The sequence below is a fragment of the Anser cygnoides genome, chromosome 3, assembly GCF_040182565.1.
Source record: "Anser cygnoides isolate HZ-2024a breed goose chromosome 3, Taihu_goose_T2T_genome, whole genome shotgun sequence".
NCBI lineage: Eukaryota > Metazoa > Chordata > Aves > Anseriformes > Anatidae > Anser > Anser cygnoides.
The window spans coordinates 48,370,970-48,390,496 of NC_089875.1; the positions used below are offsets into that span (position 1 = coordinate 48,370,970).

The 19,527-nt window shown below is 39.9% G+C and overlaps 2 long non-coding RNA genes across 7 annotated transcripts in view; one reads left to right on the forward strand and one right to left on the reverse strand.

Moving 5' to 3' along the window:
• Positions 1-19,527, reverse strand: part of LOC125183215 (uncharacterized) — an 81,950-nt gene continuing 62,423 nt past the window's right edge. The window contains exons 2-3 of the long non-coding RNA XR_007164802.2: positions 1,001-1,094; positions 1-282 (exon numbers count right to left, since the gene is read on the reverse strand). This is a non-coding gene — a long non-coding RNA (uncharacterized lncRNA). The remainder of the gene's footprint in view (positions 283-1,000; positions 1,095-19,527) is intronic.
• LOC106039517 (uncharacterized) overlaps positions 2,392-19,527 on the forward strand; it is a 31,832-nt gene continuing 14,696 nt past the window's right edge. Inside the window, exons 1-9 of one of the 6 annotated variants that reach the window (XR_010830312.1) lie at positions 2,392-7,712; positions 8,303-8,409; positions 9,301-9,405; positions 11,623-11,727; positions 12,423-12,645; positions 13,714-13,800; positions 13,884-13,990; positions 14,176-14,254; positions 14,915-15,316. This is a non-coding gene — a long non-coding RNA (uncharacterized lncRNA). Of the gene's footprint in view, positions 7,713-8,302; positions 8,410-9,300; positions 9,406-10,054; positions 10,264-11,622; positions 11,728-12,422; positions 12,646-13,713; positions 13,801-13,883; positions 13,991-14,175; positions 15,317-19,527 lie in introns of those variants that run through there. The other 5 variants (XR_010830314.1, XR_010830313.1, XR_010830310.1 and 2 more) reach the window with 5 other exon arrangements.

The window sequence follows — 19,527 nt, forward strand, 5'->3', positions numbered from 1 at the left end:
ACATAAAAGGGAGTTATGAAAGGGAGGATGGGACCCAATATTACATATACGGTTCGTCTGTGATAAGGAAAAAAAACTAGACCAGGTCCTGACTATATATATGTATATATATATATATATGTAGGTGGTTAAAAGGAAAATCTAAATTTTCACAGTTAATTTTCATAGCTAAATATGCAACTGTAATATGTAACTCATAAAGCTAACGAGCATATAAGGAAAGATCCAGTGGCAGGGAGAGCAGCATCTATGTACTGCTGTTTCATATCCAGCTGGAAAGACCTGGAAAAATAAGGATGAGAAAAGAAATAAATGTCCTATACAGTCCACATAATATAAATAAATAAATAAATAATATATATATATATGTCCTATACAGTCCACATAATATAAATAAATAAAATAAATGTCCACATGCAGTCTCACCCTGCCGAACCTTTCCCTCTTTAAGTGCTGTGGGGAAAACATTATTTATATATACATTCATTTTTTGTTATAAATCTAAAGTTAAGTTTTTGCAAGAATATTCTGTGCCTTTCAGGATGTGTTGGCAGTATGAGTTTTGGATAGTTGTAGTACTATTTAAAGATGTGTGTGTGGTGGCAGGGGGGTTCAAACATGATTTGTGTAATGTTCATTTAAGGAAATATTGAACTAATCTGTTTTCCCCTCTTCAGTACCCTCGGTGCAGTTAAAAGGATGCGTTTGAGTGTGTGGCATTGGCTGATGCTAGAATTAAGGTTTAAGAGGGCGGCAGGGTTTCCTCGGACCCCTGCTGGTCATAGTAAGGAAAAGCAAGTTCTGCAAATCCAATTGATTTAACACTACAGAGGGTTTATCGTTATTGTTAATTGTATTAACCTACAAAAGGATTGAAGGATTAATTAGAAGTAAGGGCCAGGAGATGAACTGAAGATTCTCAGGGGAGACACCATTATGTATTATCCTTGAACTGTATAATTATTTGATTTCTTACTATTTTAGAGAGTAGCACACTTACCTGAATGTAACCTTAATTGCCTCTTTTATTCTTAGCTTTGTATTTTTGAACAGCTTGCTAATCATATTCCAAACCTTAACCACCTACTGCAGACCTGCAGAAACAAAAGTGGAAGAATTCTGAGTGTCCTAATTTGAGAGCAGGTTATAGCACAATATCATTAAGATCAAACTGCTGCTTGCCTCAAATCAGGAAGAAAACCACTCTTCTTTGACTTCAGTCAGGTAGGATTCATTTCCTCAGTTGTACTCATGTTTTCCCTTTGGTTAAGCTTTAGTCAAAAGAGAAGTGGTGCCTGATTAAAAGGGTGAGATAAATGAGCTCAAGTGCTTTCTGAAGGGAAAAGGAGAACTCAGGGTGATCATTTTGATGTGTGACAGTAATACTGTACCATGTTGGGCTTGTCTTCCACGCTGGTAATAGAGACCTATCCTAGTCCAGAGCACTACTTGGCTCCCGTCAAAGACTACAATATGCGCCAGCTGGTTATAACCTGCAAGGTGCCAGGGAAAGGTTTGCCATGGAAAGATCAGCTTTCCATCCCTGTCATTTGCCATGGGCTTTTGAAAGCTTTCCTCCCAGTCTGTGGCTGCCTTTTTGTACCACTGTACCTCTAAGTAACATCCTTAGAAACTGATCATACTCCCTTTTAAAAAAAGATGTGTTAAACATAAAAGTAAAAAAAAATCTGAAATACATATTGATAAGCTAAAAAAAGAGAAGGCAGAAAAGTACCTTGCAGGCAGTGTTAAAAAAGCAGTAGAAGAAACATTTAGATCTGTTTCTTTCATCCAAGCTCCATTGAAATGACTGAGAAACCTTTCTCATTCATGTCAATGCAAATATGTGACTGTCATGTTTGAATATCGAACAGCTGGTATTTTTTTTTTCATGCCAACAAGAATCTGATGTATTTTACTACTTCTGAGAAGTACTGTTTGTACTGTATAGCTACAGAACAACAGGAAAATCAAATTCTGACACTAAACCTACGGGCCAGATTCCTCTGTCTAGTTTATATAGGTATCTCTTGAGTCTGGTTAATAGGAGAGAAAGACACTAGCTATCAAGAGCCATCTGGCCTGACAACATCAAACACCCAGTACTCTGTAAGAATCGTCCAGCCATCACTGGTAAGAAGCGTTTGTCAAGTCTGGTCTACTTCATGTTTTCTAAACATATAGAGGATGAAAATAAGTAATGTCCAAAAGCTATGAGGTTCTGCATCCTCTTTCTATTCAAGTGCACCTGCACACTGGAAATCTGGATATTTGAGACCCTGAGCCAACACTTATTTCTCCTTTCCTTATGCTGAGGTAGCATTTATGGCTCATAGGTGGTGACTATTAAGAAACCTGTGGTGGAGCTCCTGTGTGAGGAGAGGCTTTTATTGCAATGCCAGATAAGCAAACAAAATTACAGGAGGTGAGAGTACAATCATGCTTCCCTTGAGGCTATTGTAGCAGAAATGCTTCAGAGTTTGGGGGTTTGTGCGGTAGTAAGGGGCAGGGTGGGGGTGGATTCCAGACCAGTCTTTTACAGTGGACAAGCAAAGCTCTTCCCTTCCCAAGTACTGTGAGTGATCTGTGGGTCTTTTGGACCCCTGGCTTTGGCAATTTCGAAAACACTGGGTACTGAGTTAGGCTATGTGCTAGTCAGACTGCTCTTTGGATGATCAGCTGGCAAGAGGTATGACCTTTTTTTTTTTTTTTTTACTGAAAGCATATATCCAGGTAGCATTTCTGAGTTTTTTCCTACTTTGGCTTTTTGCTTTCATAGAATGATTTGGGGCAGATGAAATGCCACAGTGCACATGACTGAAATATGTGAAAACTTAATTAACAGAATAATTACACAGTAGAAATGTGATCTTCTCTCAGTGAAAATCTGGCAGGAAGCTTGAGCCCTATGGAGTATGAGTGCAAATATTTAGTCAGTGGAAAAGCCACAAAGAAGCTGCATCTGCTGGAAAGAGTTAATCAGGTTCCTAACTTCAAAGAACACAATATGCCTTAAAATACTCCTCTTCTGGCTTCTCAGGCATGCTATAAATGTATATGTGATTTTCTCACAGCTACCTAGGTAAATCTGCATAGCTCAATTAACTTCAGTTGATTTACATAAGTTACACCAACTGGACCTGGACAGAACCTAATAGCATCTATACATCTAATATCTCAGCACGGTGTATGAAAATTGGGCATTATTCTGCCTCAGACATCCCTTTGCAGCAAGAATGAATAGCAGGAGGATTTGTTATTTATTAAATGAATTCCTTTTCTACAGAGTTGAATCTACACCGTCTCCCATGAATTTCTATACTGGCAGATCTTGTGTTTTTTCTACACACCAATGTATTTTCTGTGAAAAATGTTAAGATAATCAGACAGTCGGTGGAATTTTCTTGATATCTGGTTAGAGACACATTGCTTAATCATTTTACTTTTATCAGTAAAAATTTGCATCTTGCTAGAAATTGATCACCTTGCTTTTTTCTTTCTAGCTTCTTAAATTATTTTTTAAATTATTCTAGCTTCTTAAATTATTTTTGTGCCTGTTGGACAAATTTAAATGCTAGGTAGTAATTTAAAAATAAACGAGTTTAGATATTAGCTGCAGTTCATTTTTAAAGAAGACTGTGGGATATAAATCTCTTTTTTTATATATTCCTCTTTCATTTTCCTTTTCATACAGGGCAATATTTAGGCCACTGTGTTGAAGAAAATCCTGCAGTGTGATTATCTCCTCATTGAAATGCTCTCTATTGTGCTTATTTGTTTGATGTGTTTTTCTGGTACATTGTATTTCTGATGGCATCTGGGTAAAATAATCATTATATGTCACCCATACTATCTCTTTTAATCTCTAGAAGATTAAGCATGTTTATTTAAAAAACCCTTTGATAGTGTCTTCACTAACTCAGCTATTTTATAAAATTGGAAATAATGAATCAGGGAGATGCAATTTTGATAATGCCATTTACACAACTCCTATGAGGCCAGCTAGCAAAAGAACTGGAAATATATAAGTATTTGACATACATAGAGTGAGAATGGGGAAAATATTGTAATTTCATGTAGGTTATGAAGTGCTTGGAAAAATACAGTCAGCAAAATTGCAGTTCAGTTAATGAGTCACATTCTTCAGGGAACGGTGGACTCAAGAGATGAGTAACGAGATCAGGAATGGCTTTTTTCTTCTCTAGGTCACCAGTTCAAATCCAATATGGCTAGGTAGCAATTAAAAGTCACTACTATTTGAGGGCTCTTGATCTGAAATGGAGCTGATGAACTCATGGACAGTGGGGAAAAGAAAAGAAAAAAAAAAAAAGAAAAAAAAAAAAAGACTATCTGGGAAAATCACTTGCTTCAGAGCCAGTATGGTGCTCACCAGCGCAGAGCAAAACTTCAAAGACTTTCTGGAACTCAATGTGAGCTAGCTGTAAATGCTGTCATGAGACTGATCAAGGCTCTGTGGTCTGAGGGCTAATGCAGCCCATTTCACCAGTCCAGAGTTGTAGGCCGCAAGAGAGGCCTACTGAGAGGCCCCAGTGCCCCTGTGGTTTGGGGTGTTGAAGTTATGCTGCTGGAGGGGTGCAGATGAGGCCAAATGAGTGAAAAAACACATGCAGGACATCATGGGCTGGTCAGCACCACAGCAGGCTACCAAGGGATGCAGTCTAGAAGGACAGTCTAAATAATGTACTCTGTGAGGCTGAAATATACTCAGACTGTATAGGTGAACTGCTTATACCTGGCACTCAGGAATTTCTATTTTCACTTCCTTTTTTTCTTTTCTGCCAGTGCAAGACCAGAGAGGGATCCTTCTGAGTGAGAGCCATAGGGCATACGGTCTGACTGCTTTCTTACAACTTTATGCTGTAAATCCAAATTCTTGAGAATTTGTATCAGACTAAGGAAGGAGCTTTCACAAAGCACAGAGATCTGTAGCAGACAAATCAAAGTGTGAAGAAATGAATCTATTTCAGCCATCTGAAACTGTGATTTGGCATATAGCGAGAACAGCTGAGACAGTTGGGGAAATTTTACGCAGATCTCGTCCTGATAGCTGTTAAAGCAACTCCATTTGCACTGTGCACTTTATTGTTTTCCTGGAAAATAATCTCATCAAGCTACCCAGATCAGCTGGTCTCAGAAAACTGAGGTTATCTTTAAGACAATAGATATTCACATGAAAAATAAGAAAAAGAAAAAATGACGCACAGAAGAGCAGACAAACAGGAATTAGGTGAACTATTTTTTAAATATCCCAGTCCTTGCCTTGATCCAAAAGCAAATCATCTGTCCACATAACAGGAAAAAAAAAATTGGCTTGTATTCAGATATGTGAAAAAAATGAAAATTCCAATAAGCAAGACATACATCGCTGGGCTTTGGGAAGGCTTTTCACAAATGACCTGCGTAATTAAAATCTTCATTGCCTTCTTGGCCCAAGAGAAGTTAATGGCAAAACAGCTACTAGCATCCAATAACTTTATTTAAATGTTGTTTATAGGGAAAGACTTAGGTGCCTTGTGGGCACTGAAAATTGAGATATAAATACATGTTAGCCATTATCAACTTGCATACTTTTAACAAACTGCCTTCAGGGATTGAAAGCTGCAGTCACATATATCAGGTGTCATTGATAAGCATATGTTTTAAAAGAACAGCCTATCACAGGAAAATTATTAGAGGGGATGCTTCTGCATTTATATAGGAAATAAAGAATGACCAAGATCTTGGGCATTTCAGTTTTGTTGCTTAAAACTTAAAAATAAATATAAAATTTTATTCACTTCAAGACATTCAAATGAACCTTTGAATTAGCTTTTTTCACAATCTCTTTTTTTTGTTTTGGAAATGAAGGATTTTAATTCTCTTTTTTTTTTTTTTTTTCTCCTAGAAATTTTACCTTTTTCCTAACCTGAAAAAGGGTGGGTTCCATAAGTCAAAGATTATTTTTTTCTAAGTCTGCTTTCAAAAACATTGCTTTTTTATTTAAAAAAAAAAAAGAAGTAAACATCAGTTACAGATCTTCTTGCACATTTTTTCCATTTGGAAACTTGTTCCTGAATGGGGTGAGTTTTGAAAAACTAAGAGCAGAGAAAGAAAGGAAACTGGAGAAAAGAGAATGTCATGTGTCTTTCAGTTTTTGTAATACAGTTAGGGATAGAAAGCAAAAAAAGTATGATGAAAAGGAGGAAAGCAGTTCTGTAAGCTGTAGATTTAGTGTGGTTGTTTTCCTATGGATTTTAATATGTTGTTGTTTAGAACTCTGAAGGAAAACCTCTAAATGTTGGAATATTTATAATGTCTGTTTCTCGTGTGAATGCTTTGAAATCTAATGGGGGAACTGGCACTGCTGCCTCTTCCCAGAAGAAGAGGCAGCACTCACTCTTTCTGCACAGCCACCCAGGGCTCTTCTGAAGATAGTCAAGAAATCTGTGCAGGCTTTGTTATTTCTGAGGACTCTTTATCTTCGTCAAATTTGGTTGAGCTCAGGCAAGAGATTCAAAAGGAAAGATGTAAGCAGACACAAAATGATATGGATGCAGCGTGATGCTATAAATCTTATTTCCTTAGGAAAAAAAGCTATAAGCATTTTTCAAAGACAAGTTTTCAATAGTAAAAATGAAAAGAAATTTCCATTTGAAATGACAGGTTAGGTTTCTTGTAAAAATGTAGCCAAAATATGTTTGAAGCCCAAGTGATTTGTTTGTTTGTTTGTTTGTTGGACAGGAATATTTTCCTCTCTCATCAAGTTCAGTCTGTGCTTCTTGCGAGACAGAGAAATGTTCCTCCCTCCTCCAGACCTAGTGCAGACCTCTTGTTTAGCCTTGCCTGAGGTGACTTGGCGTAGGTTAGTGGGAGATGTTGGATCAGTGCTCTCATTGGTGCCAATAAGAAGTCCTTCTTGTTGTTCACTGCAGAGATGAGCACGGCTCCCTGGACCTGGTGCTAGTCTGTAAGTACGGATCGGAATGAACGGCTTACTGCAAGGTAGCATCTAATATTGTTATATACTGAGTATTGTTTGCTCTTGCCTGTCACTGAGAAGAACTTTGTTCACCATTAATTCAATTGTATCTCGTAGCTCTCCTTTTTAGCATGCTGCTTCTCCATGGAATAGAAAAAATAAATACTTCCTCTGAGATGAATCCCTATGCCTGCCCTTTTACAAGTAAATGCTCTCCTTGCTCCTATCCTCTTGACAGCATCAAAAGTTGCTCTGCCAAGAGTGCAGAAAGTAGCAGACTTCACATGACAATCAGCCCACAGAGAAAGACAAAGCAAAGAGCTTTTTGACTTATTGGTGCTATCACCTCTTATGAAGCAGTAAATTGTTGCAGAGACAAGATGATAAGGAAGTGCATCTAAGACATAGGAAGAGGCCAAGTATAAAGGTCTTCTTGCTTGTCAAAGATCCAAGAAGGCCTGGCATCTGCTTCAGCATCTAAAGCAGAGGACTTCCTATGGACACAGATGTCAAGCAGTGGATCTTTGATAGTGTCTTGGTAGCTGGAGGCAATACACCTGTCTGCTGCCTTTAAGTTTCTGCTCTTGCTAATTTTCCTGTTAGCTGCAGCTCTGAAGTAAAGTAGCCTGGCTTGCCTGACACTCTTGGTACAAAATCTTCTCCAGCTGAGGCTCCTGCCAAGAGGAGGAGTCAGGAAGACAACTTGCACTAGAGGGAGTTTGCATGTGGACTGGTGAGAAGGAGAAAAGTGATTCCTCTCTTGGGTTGGCATGGGCTGCTTTGGGGTGGCTTCCTTAAACAGCAGAGGTGTTGGTGGGTGGGCTGGCATGTGCTCTTTGCTCTGGCAGACTGCGGTTATCCTCCTTATTGTTTTGACAGAGGCTGCCAATTTTTATTTCCTAAGTATACCAAGGAATAACATCATTAGCTAGGAAAGCAAAAAGGGTTGGGGTTTCCCTAAAATACCTTTTCCCTCAATATAAACTGTGGGTGAAACTGTCTAAATACAATGAGGATTTTATATCAATATGTCCATACAGGTACAAATTAAAAAATATGTATGCATGTATATATATAGAAAAATTACTTCAGGGTAAGCCTCTTCCACTTTGATCATGAGTTCTTGGCATATGGAAGTAACAAGCAGGTATTAGGTGGGCTGCAAAACACAAACAAACCTTTTAGCACAAGCATTTCCTTGCAAAAAGGAGGTCTCTTGGGCTGCAAGGCAGTGCCGGTCTCCCCCAGCCAGTTCAGTGCCCCGGTGCAGGAGGGTCCCTGCCAGCCCACTGGGACGGTCACATCTGTGCTTCTGCCTGACAGAAAGTGATCGGAAAGGAGGTGTGGGCTCTGACATCCAGCATGGCCAGACACCAGCCAAATCAAGCCAGAGGATAACATGGAAAGGAGAGAAACTCCAGATCTATACAGTAAGTAGCCTTTGCTGATCTAGGTATGCATGGTTATTGTGTCAATGTTAAGGAAGACAATGTGTGTTTTTTTTTTTTTAAAAAAAAGTTAAAGTTCATTCTCATATGCCAAATAAATATATCATGGTATTGCCTGTAGCTGTTGGTGAAAAACAACTCTCCATTAAAAATGTGCCTTCATTTAAATCAAAGTATTTTGCAGAAATTTGATTTTTGACTTTTTATGGTGAAAATTCAAAACAGTGTTTCCATAAAGATGGAGCATTTCATTTTGATGTGTTGCTTAAAGTATTGTAAATTAATACTATACATTATTTGTGTATTATTAGACATATCAAAGATGTACTATTGTAACACAGAATGTAAAACCAAAGTGAAATGATTCAGAGCAAAATATTTTTAAATGGTCCTCTACTGATTTATTTTTTTAAGAATTTGTAATTGCAGGAAATAGTTATTCCCCAAGTAGCTTTTATTCTAACTGGGAAGTAGAGTTATTGAAATGATGAATAGCCTGCAAACAAAAATTTCAGTTCCCAGCTGGCTCTGTCCACTGGTTTATCGACTTATTTTTGGACTCCAGTGAAACAATCCATGGCAAAGACAGTAGATAGCCCTAGGAATTTGTGCAGGCTATAGAGTCTTTGAGTCGTGGGCTGCTGGTTCAAATCCAGGGGGCCTGCATGGGAACAAAGAAAAGCTGATAGCATGACTTCAGCTGTGTGGTATGAGCTTACCTCCCTGGGTGTAGGTGACAGCAACAGAATTAGCATTAATTAGTCCACTTTGGCATCTTGGCCAAAGTTTGACACAACAAAGTGGGGAAGCCTACTGTGCTGCAGACTGAGCTGTGCTTGCTCTGTGGGTAAAAATATAGCTTTCATTTTCCAGGTCCAATCCAGGCACTTTTCATTAGCACTGTCGCCGTGATGCCAAAGGGAAAGCTAAGAGAGCTGCTTACTAACTAGCAAGAACAACAAGAAAGCATCAGACTTGGTAATTGGTTAGAGATAGTACCCTGGGAAGATGGGGACAAAAGGCAGTGAACTGTAACCAGCTACACACTCCAAGGTAACAGGCAGTCAGCACTGGATTAGCAACCAAGGCAACTTTAATAATTTAACTATAGCATTCACAGTAATTTAACCACACTATCCAGAACACAAAGCTAATGGTGATGTAGTGAATGATGCCAGAATAAAAGTAATATACAAAAAGTTTGTTGAATGCCAGCACAAAAAAGAGTCTCCATGGAGGGGGCTAATATTCAGATTTGGTTTTTGTTTTCTTTTTTCTCAGCTAAGTTGCAAAGCAAGCATTTCGTTTTCAGTAGTTATTTACTATCCAGTAAGTGAAGATGGGCTGTTTCAGAAGTTCTTATTGACAGCTGACTTACAGTGTGTAACAGACTGACACATTTTGCTGTCTGTGAAAACTGAATAACAAATGTTTTTGCTATTTACAAGTCAGAAATGAATCAGTGGATCTGAGTTACAGAGCACACTCCCAAAACATACGAATCCCTCTCTGCATGCACTGCTTGCAAATTCTGCATTCATCTAACTTAATATCAGCCAGTAACTCATCCTAATTTGTGGAGGTTGAAAAAAAAAAAGTATAAAGTGAGAACGCAGGAATGCCGTAGTTCAAAACAGGCTCTCAAAATTTATTTTATAGCTTGCCTACACAGAGAGTCATACCACTCTATTGCTGCGATTAAAATGGTAGAACCTCTCTCTAAGGATTACACCCACCACTTTATTGCTGAATATGCTATCCTGAATAAAATCCGTGATCGTCCTCTGTTGCATTCTCTAACTCTGGGAAGTCAAATTCTTTTCCAGAAGTGACAAGGTAAAATGGCTGCTTCTTTTACAACGGGTGCTTTGTGTACGTATTCATAGGCAGAGCTTTTACTTTAATGACAAAAAAATGGATTTTTACAATCCTTTACTCCCACTAGCATTGAGGAGTCCATACAGTTAGGAAAAAATGAATTAGATTCGATTGTGGCTCACATCTCCTGATTGAACCACTACTGCAAACTCCTGTTGCAGTAACAAATCCTGCTAATTGTATTGTGCAAACTAGCTACACAGCCTGAGCTGAAGGAAAATTTAAACTCCCAAAGAATACATTTATTTTTGAATACATACTGGGTGCTGCTCTCAACTTCAGATGGTAGTGGCCCACTAAATCAATTCTGGCACAGATTTGGAGACATCTGAGCTGGAAACTAGGCAGATCCCAAGTATCACCTCCTGCTGGGAATACTTTTTTTGAGCACTCCTCAATGCTAATGGGAGTAAAGGATTGTAAAAATCTATTTAGTACTTGGCTAACTGTAGTTCTAAGCACACACTAAAGAAACTGGTTTTCATTCCCATTGAGTGCTTGTCTTTGAAAAAACTCTGAAGCCCATTGGAGGCATTAGTGTGGTGGTGGTGGGTGGGGATAAGGGGGGTATTCAACTATAATGCTTAGTTTTTGCTCAGTTTATATGAAAAAAATATATATATATTGGGGCAGGTTCCCCTCTGTGGGAAACAGAAGAAAGGATGCAGAGAGAAAGAACATGTCTATGATAGTCCTCCTTCCAGGGACTTTTCTGTCTCAGAAGAGCCCACTGGAGGCAGAGGCTCACTGTCTTTGGACATCTTTGAGGACCTTTGCAGCTTTCATCATTCTTTGAGCACATAGCCATCAACTTGTCTTTAAAGGCTGATGTTTGCCATCGCACCTGTGTATTAGCTCTCTGACTGCCAGTGGCCACTTCAGGGAACTTGCACCTCGCACTACGCTACACAAGCACACCACAGTTGAGCTTCACAGCTGGATCTTAATGTTTTCCCTAGATCACTAAGTACACCGTGACAGCAGAAACAAGGGTATCCCCAAGTATCCTGGATCTAAAAGACCAAAAAAAAAAAAAAAAAAAAAATCAGTCCTATAAAAAGTCAGCCCTATAATGGGGCTTAAAGGAAGGCTAGTTATATCTTTGTTCCACAAAATGTAACATAAACTCCACCACTCATCTTTTTTGGCCTGAAGCTTTATCTACATGAGAATGCAGCCCTATCATTAGTAATAGCACTCCAGAGCATCTTTTATGAGTTAACAAAAATATTAGGCATGCTATTAATACCACCCATTGCACAGATTGACATGAGAAATGATTGTTAGTGCAATTTCATTTCTGTGTTATTTTCACAGACTCACAGAATGGCCAAGGCTGGCAGGGACCTCTGAAGATCATCTAGTCCAACCCCCCCTGCCAAGCAGGATCAGCCAGAGCACGTTGTGCAGGATGGCATCCAGGTGGATTTTGAATATCTGTGGAGAAGGAGACTCCACAGCCTCTCTCGGCAATCTGTTCCAGTGCTCTGTCACCCTCACAGTAAAGAAGTGCCCTCTCATATTTATCTGGAACTTCTTGTGCTTCAGTTTGTGCCCATTGCCTCTCGTCCTGTTGCTGGGCACAACTGAAAAGAGAACAGCTCTATTAAATAGCTACTAAAGTAGAGCTACCGGCTCTACTAAAAGAGACCTCCCCCTCACTGTTTTGGCCTGTGGCAAATTTCTGGCCTGAATTTTGTGCTCAGCGCTATATGGGTGCCCAGGAAGGAGTCTACAGGTGATCCCTGGCATCCTTTACCAGCTCATGGTAGACCACAGCCTCTGCTAGAGAGCCAGGTTGGAAGACAGTGAGCTAATTTGAAATTTAAGTTTCTGTAACTGAAAAAGCTACAGGGGAAAAAAGAAAAAAAAAAAAAAAAGCTGTGATTGCTCTATATCCATTCTGTCTACTTAATCTCTTAGGTATTTATACTGGGCCTACTGCAGTGATACACTAATTCAGGCTGCTCAGTCAGACTGTGCTCTTCACATCCTTCTTTTCTTCACATTTTCTCATCATTATCTATGACCTTCCCATGGATGTGCTTGGATGATTTTTTCCTTCTCATTCCAGTTTGTCTTATCCTTTCCTCTCACTACTTATCTTTGAGGAGCAGAAACCAGCCTTGGCTTGCTACTGAGAAAAACAGATACAAAGGGATGCCTTCGACATCTCCCTCTGAGGCCCTCATGTCACAGCCAGCAGAGGAGTTTGCGCTAAATTGCCGTAACTGAATATCTTCAGCCAAGAGTTCCATCCAGCCTCAATAGGCATTGATAGGCAAAGACATGCAATAGAAGAGGCCACTGAGGAAATCTCTGCAGAACTGATGTTGGCAGGTGACTAGGAAGCCCTAATCCCTTTGGATCGGGACAAAACCACGTGCTAAAAGACTCAATCTTTGGATTATGGAGAAAATTAAGATTCTTGCCAAGATCCCTTGATTGTTTCAGACAAATTGGGTTAGTCAGAAAGACTTCTTGTTACAGGTCACTTTTAGTCTTGAAGATTATCTTCTGAAAACAAGAGTAGTCTTTGCTATCAGTTTGATGCATGCAATTTTGTGGTGTGCATCCTTTCCCAACCAATTGAGTAGCTATGCTCAGTAATGTCAAACCCCCACTGGATTTCAAACACACTACAATACGTCTACCTCCAGGTATCTCAATGATAGAAACGATGGTGCCTGCAATTACTGCATTGTGATTAATTTAAAATGCATTTACTGATTTTGCAGGACCTTCAGGGTTTGTAGGAAGTTTTCAGAATGATTTAGGATCCTTAAAATAAGCCTACTACAAAAAGAAAATGTTACTTATACAAAACACTTCATGATGCCATGGAAAGACGAGCCAAATTCAGACCATTTATAATTGTGCACAGGTAGATTTACGATTCAACAGTGAGCAAGTTTAACTGCCTGTTAGTCAGATGTAATAGCCAGTACCAGCTGCACCAGAAGCTCTCTTCCTATATGTTTAATGGGCAGGGGTAAGGGCTATATTTAGATTCACCAGAAGCATCCAACATTGCAATATGTACTGATATCTTCATAGAGTATAAAGCTCATGTAGTAGTGAAGCTACTTTCTCTAATAATGTTATCATTTAGGCTGCAGAAAAAAAAAGGGGGGGGGAGGGGAGGAGGAGGATGTTCCCCAAATAAGAGAAAAGCAGTCTACCAATTTAAAACATCTGTTTTGGAGAGGGTACTTCTGTGGGTCTCCTTTTATTATTATTTTTTCTTAGCTTTTAATTAGTCTCTTCTTAACTGCTCCGCATGACAAAACATCACTCTTTCCAACCCAGGGGGAAAATACTGAGGTTCCTGTTTGACTATCCCAGTGCTTTTCTGACAGCTGAATGTACTGCTAACTTTGACTTTTTTTTTCTTTTTCCTCTTTGGAGCTCTTCTTCTCTGAAGCCCTTCAAGCCCTTCAATGACATGGCAGGGACATTGTTTTTCTTGGGCAACTGAGACATTGGTTGGAGCAGGTGAGGATGAGTTGGTGGTGTTGCAGCCAATAGCAACCTGTGTGTAGGACTAATTCCACCAACTTTGGGGGTCTTTCTGTCAGAGGATCTCCTTCATTGATACTTTAGAAAAGAGGACATGAAGCTGATGTCTGGAAGAGAAGTAAGGAAGAAGACTCCTGAGCTGGTGTTAAACCCCAGGAAAATCAAAGTGAGTGCCTAAGTGTCTCATCGTTGTCCTTTCCTGTCAGTTCTCAGTGCATAACGGGACAGCAGTCCTTCTGAGAGCCTCTAGGGGCTACTCCAGTTCAATAAATAACAGTAAATAAAATGCAAAACCATTCTTGAGTCTGATAAGGGCTGTATTAATTTCTGGTGTAATATCTTTGACTTCAGAGGAGTTACGTGGAATGGACTTTGTCCCACTGAGCCTTGCTGTCTGCTCTCACATTGCCGTGGAGGATAAGGGTTGACAGTGAGTACAGCGTATCCTCTTAGGACACAGTGTTTTGTCTTGTTTTCATGGGGGAGGAATTAGTCTTTCGGTGCTCTTTATTGCTTTGTTCCCTGCTTTCTGCTAATATTATAAAAGTAGCATCTTTAGCTCATGCTGAGATCTACACAGAACACACAAACTTGTGTAAATAACAGTTTTTTCACTCTTTGCTAACGCCTTTATGAAATCTGCTTTTATTCGTGTTAATAAGAATCAATGTTTTACTAAATTGTTCTTTAAAGATACCACACACCCTTGATAATTCTCTTCCACCACATGGGGTTTGGTTCACTGTGAAGTGTCGTACGCAATGTATGAAGCACAGAGAGAGAACACACATACAAGAGAATAGGCGACCGCACACCCTGTGAGTGCAGTGTATTTAAGAAACTCAGACTTTAGGAGAAAATCTCTACAGGATATCAAAGCAAATTTCAATCCAAGAAGGTTTCACTGTGTCAATAGATGTAGCACAAGGGCTGCCTGTTGTTTCACAAACAATGAATCTTCTCCAGCCTATAAATAATGTAAAGACAAGTCTCAGGATTTTTAAAAAATTCTGCTAGCTTGAGGCTACCTACCCAGCATGCCTCCTTGTTTACAACTTCCAGTACAAACATATATTCTGTTTGTTTTCAGACAAAACATCAGCTTTCCTGACTTCTGGAATTAACCTCTAATACATATTAGCAGCAGCCTTTCAAGTAGTTTTTGCATACACAGGCTTTCGGTAACGTGACCATGCAGGGGTGTGCTCTGACACCATCTAGAGGTGAGCTCCTTGGTGTTAGGTGTGCAGTGCTAACGAGATGTCACAAGCAGCTGCTCATCACTTGGAAAACATCTGCTGCTCAGGTAAGCACTCTAAAAGCCATTTACAAATATAAAATGAAACAGCACTGTGAGTAGATCTGGGGATGCAAAGGGGAGGTTGCACAAAGGGCTGGATTTGTGAAATTCAATTTTTTGTTCACAGGTAGCAGGTCTGTTGTCATCCTAGGCATGTGAGGGCCTGAATCCCCAGCATCTACAGAAGTGCAGGTGAGTGCCCTGACTACCTGAGCTCTCCTCCCATGACATTTGTCTCTCATCTAGTAGTTTTGATATTCTTTTTTTCAGTATAGATGCAGTAAGCCCAGCGGAGAGAGCCTCTGCTTAGTGTAGCTTGTCTTGCCAAGCTTAGGGCTCCCTTCCATAGTACAGACACATCAGTTTGAACCCTGGCAGGCTATAGAGGGCATAGCTCCCATGCCTGCCGCTTCCTAAAGGGCTGGGTCTCATACAAAACACAGTTGCCTGTCTCTGTTGTGTAGTGTCTGAACCTGTACCGCTGTCTGGGGTGTACTCTAAGACAAATATTCATCTGTGTAGGTTTTAGACTGATTAGGATGGAGATGCTCATGAAGACAGTGGTAAAGCATTGGAACGGGCTGTCCAGGGAGGTGGTGGAGTCCCTTTCCCTGGTGGTATTTAAGAGACGTGTACATGTGGCACTGAAGGATATGCTTTAGTGATGGGATTCTGTAGGTCAGGTTGATGGTTTGATTTGATGATCTTGAAGGTCTTTCCCAACCTAAATAATTCTGTGATTATGTGATTCTATGCTCAAACTAAAGGTGCTTTTATTTAGTCAGAGAAACAGAACCTTGGGTATCTCTAGAGCTTAAGGAAAGGAAAACAGAATGCCAGACACTGATGGAGTGTAGTCAGGAAGGGAGATTTTGATAGCAATTTTGGACTTTATCACTTAAAAGCACTTAAATCCATTTTCTTCCAATTTCAGGCACTTTCACTTTTTATTAGAAGTCTCCTGAAACACATCATTTCAAAACAGAGGGACATATGACAAAACAGAATTTGGATTGAGGACAATTTAGTCTATGGCTCTGTCTGCTACAGTTTACATGACAAAACTATAATGAGGAAAGGCTTCTGTCTAGGACCGAAATCTTGCCTACCTCTTAATGTCTTCAGAGCTTTATGTTTGGTATTAGCCTCTCTGTTTTTCTGGAGGTGTTTTTTTGTTTGTTTGTTTTTGTTTTTTTTGTTTGTTTGTTTTTTAATGTGCCTGAGGTTTTCAAAAGTGAATGCAAATTACTTAAAAGTACATTTTTGGGTTCAAGGAGGAACAAAAGGATGCCTCCAATACCACCTGAGAGACCAGGTGGCAGAGTATAATCAACACCAAAGAACTGGATTGAGTTGGGGCCAGTTGAGGAACAACTGCAAGTCATAAACATATGATAGGTTTCTGATGCTCTGTGGGAAGGAGTGTCCACCTAGGTCTTACCAACATTGAATCTTGGCTGACAGACACCCAGTTCTTGAAAGCAGCACAGTAAACTGCTCAGCCAAATTCAGCAACCAGGCACAGAGGGTAAATTCCCTGCTTCCTGCTGATTCATTCAGGAGATAGCAGCAGCAGTTTCTTGGATTATCTATGGTTGTAGCTGTTGTGCCAATGAAACCCATTTAGGAGCTTTCAGTCTGTCACTTGTATAATCAGGAAGTATGCTTGCTTGTAAGCGGAAAAAAGCTTGGAGTTGTCTGAATTTAAAAAAAGCAGCAAGGGGGAGGGAAGGGTCACAAAGTCAGCTGCTATTGCTACTGGTCCCCCAGAAGGTGATCTGTTTTTGGGCTTTCGTTAACTCTTGAAGGTTTTCCAGGTGCTCATCTAATCTCAAGGCCGTACATATCCAGCTGAAGTATTACTTCCTTGCTGCCCAAGTCAGCTTTTGTGTTCTACAAATGCTCTACAGGAATATCATTATAAATCCATAGCTGAAAGAGCCTGTGCATCTTAAGTGCTCTTTCGTTTGCCACCTCTGAATATACTGCCAGCAGAGATTTAGAACATTGGCTCTGTAAATGCTTTCATGTCAAGACTAAAGGCAACACTTGTTTAATTCATTCTTTGACCCAACAGTAGCTTTATCTTAGGTTATCACTTGTTAAGCTCTGCAGAATGTTTTAAACATGAAGGGGGCTGCTGCGTATATACATCCACTGTACTGTATTTTACTTGTACAAATTTGACAGTAGTGATTCATATACATCAAAACCATTTCCTTTCTGTGCTGCAAATAATGCTTTACTTTAGCTCCATTCACAGATTCACATACAGGACATGTAACTTGTTCTAGGGAAAAAAAAAGAGGAAAAAAAAAGGAAAAAAGAGAAAATTGCATTTATCCTCTATCCAATATCCTCTATCCAATTTTTAAATCTTTATTTTAGGTCACAAGAGCTCAAGGGTGTTTATACTCTTATATACTTGTGTGTATGAGAGAGAGTTTTTGTATATATAAATATACACATGTATATGTTTGAGCACACACATATTTATAAATAAAAATATGCACAAATATGAGGCCAGTTGCAGCAATGATATATGCTGTGGTATAAATGGAGGACTGGATTTATACATCAAATGGACTGCAACCTGATTAGAATAACAAGCAAAGGGGCAGAGTGGTTTGCTCTACATCATCCATTGGCAGTGCAAAACCGAAATAATTACACTATTCTGTGTAAACCCATCTGTTCTGCCAGCATGGGATTTATCCCTAAATTGTCAAACAACTGCAGTTGTATTTAGAATCAGCAGCTGACCGTGACCCCCAGAAGTGAGGTCAACAGAATCATTCTGGATTTGCATCGCAGAACAAGAGTCAGAAACTCAACAGTTTTGTGTTGTAAAGAGTTACAGGACTAGTTACCAGTCTGCGTTCACTCACAACAGTGATGGTGTCTACACCATAGGACAGACCATTCAAACATTGTTTCATCCAGACACTACAGCCTTGTGTTGTAGCCCGATGCCCCACTCCCATGACAAGATCTGAGTACCTGTTTTCTCATATTTTTGTTTTGAAACAAACAAAAAAAAACCACGTTTTGTTTTGGGTAGAGATAGGGAGCCACAACATCCTGTAATAAGTTCCCCAGTCCAGATAGACATGGGACCACGGACTGCAACGCAGACAGACAGAGCACCTCAGCCCTGCGCAGGGGGGTGGGTGCTATTTCAGATAGTTTCATCTCAATATCCGTCTAGTCTTCTTGTTACCTGCTGTGACATCCAGACCAAAATATTTATGAAGCATGCAATATACCAGAGTGAAACTACAAGCCTCAGTGTCAGCTCAGGGAACATACCACCATCAAGAGAGTTGATAATACTTAAAAAAAAAAATACCTGCATCAGTCCCTAGCATACCTAGTATAACAAGTCAGAGATCAGGGAGTCCTTGTCTGCCAGTGGCTGTTGGTGGCTGTGCTGTGTTGCAGAAGCTCACACAACTCTTATAACCCAGTGCCAGTCGGTTAGGACTCAGGCACTGACAGCAACAGACCTCTCTCCAATGCCTCGGCCCTGAGCAGTTTCTCAAAGAGATATGTTAACAGGAGTAACATGAAGAAAATACCCTGAGTAAAAGCATGGAAAAGCTAAAGCTGCATCAGGGAGGAGATGTGGAAGACAGCTAGACAAGGTTTAAGAGATCTTTGTTACGGCACGTAGTGGTTGCCAGCAGCAAGGGGGATATGTAGAAGATAGCTTTCTTTTTGGCACTTGCTTGTTTTAAAGCACTTGATATTTGTAATAGTTTTCAGTTAGTGCATGTAGCAATGGCTAACTATAAAAATGCAATACAGAACTTTAGAGAGCACATGCCACACACAGAATTAACTCTGACAACTTTATTTATTTATTTATTTATTTTAATGAAGAGTCGCAGATGCGGTTTTCTAAGGGTGAGGACATGGCTTCGGAGTTCTGGGGGCTGAGTTTCTCGTAAGAGTTTGCTGTGATTAGGGTCTGGGACTAAAAAAGATGGTGAGCAAGAACTGTATGCTGGAATGGCTTGGAAGTGTCCCCAACTAACAACAACAACCAACCAGAGACTGCTACCTAAAGTGGGATTCATCTCCTCTAGTCGCAGCTGTCAAAAAGTTGGATGTCTGGTCTGCAGTAATCTCTCAGGCTCCTGTGCAATGAGTCACCAGCAAAAAAGGCAGCTGCAGAGGTTAATGAATCCCAGCTACTTGGAAAACAGCTTAAAACAGAAAGATCTGCCCTCCTAAGGGAGGAAAACCAAATAGCATGGATGAGACATCCTTACTTTTTCCACAGCTCCAGTAACATGAAATGAATCTCACTTACTATACAGGCTGATGCTTGTGAAAAAAATAAAAAAAAAAAAAAAAAGTGCTCTAACACAATGGGCATGCTGGAACAGCCAAAATGCTCT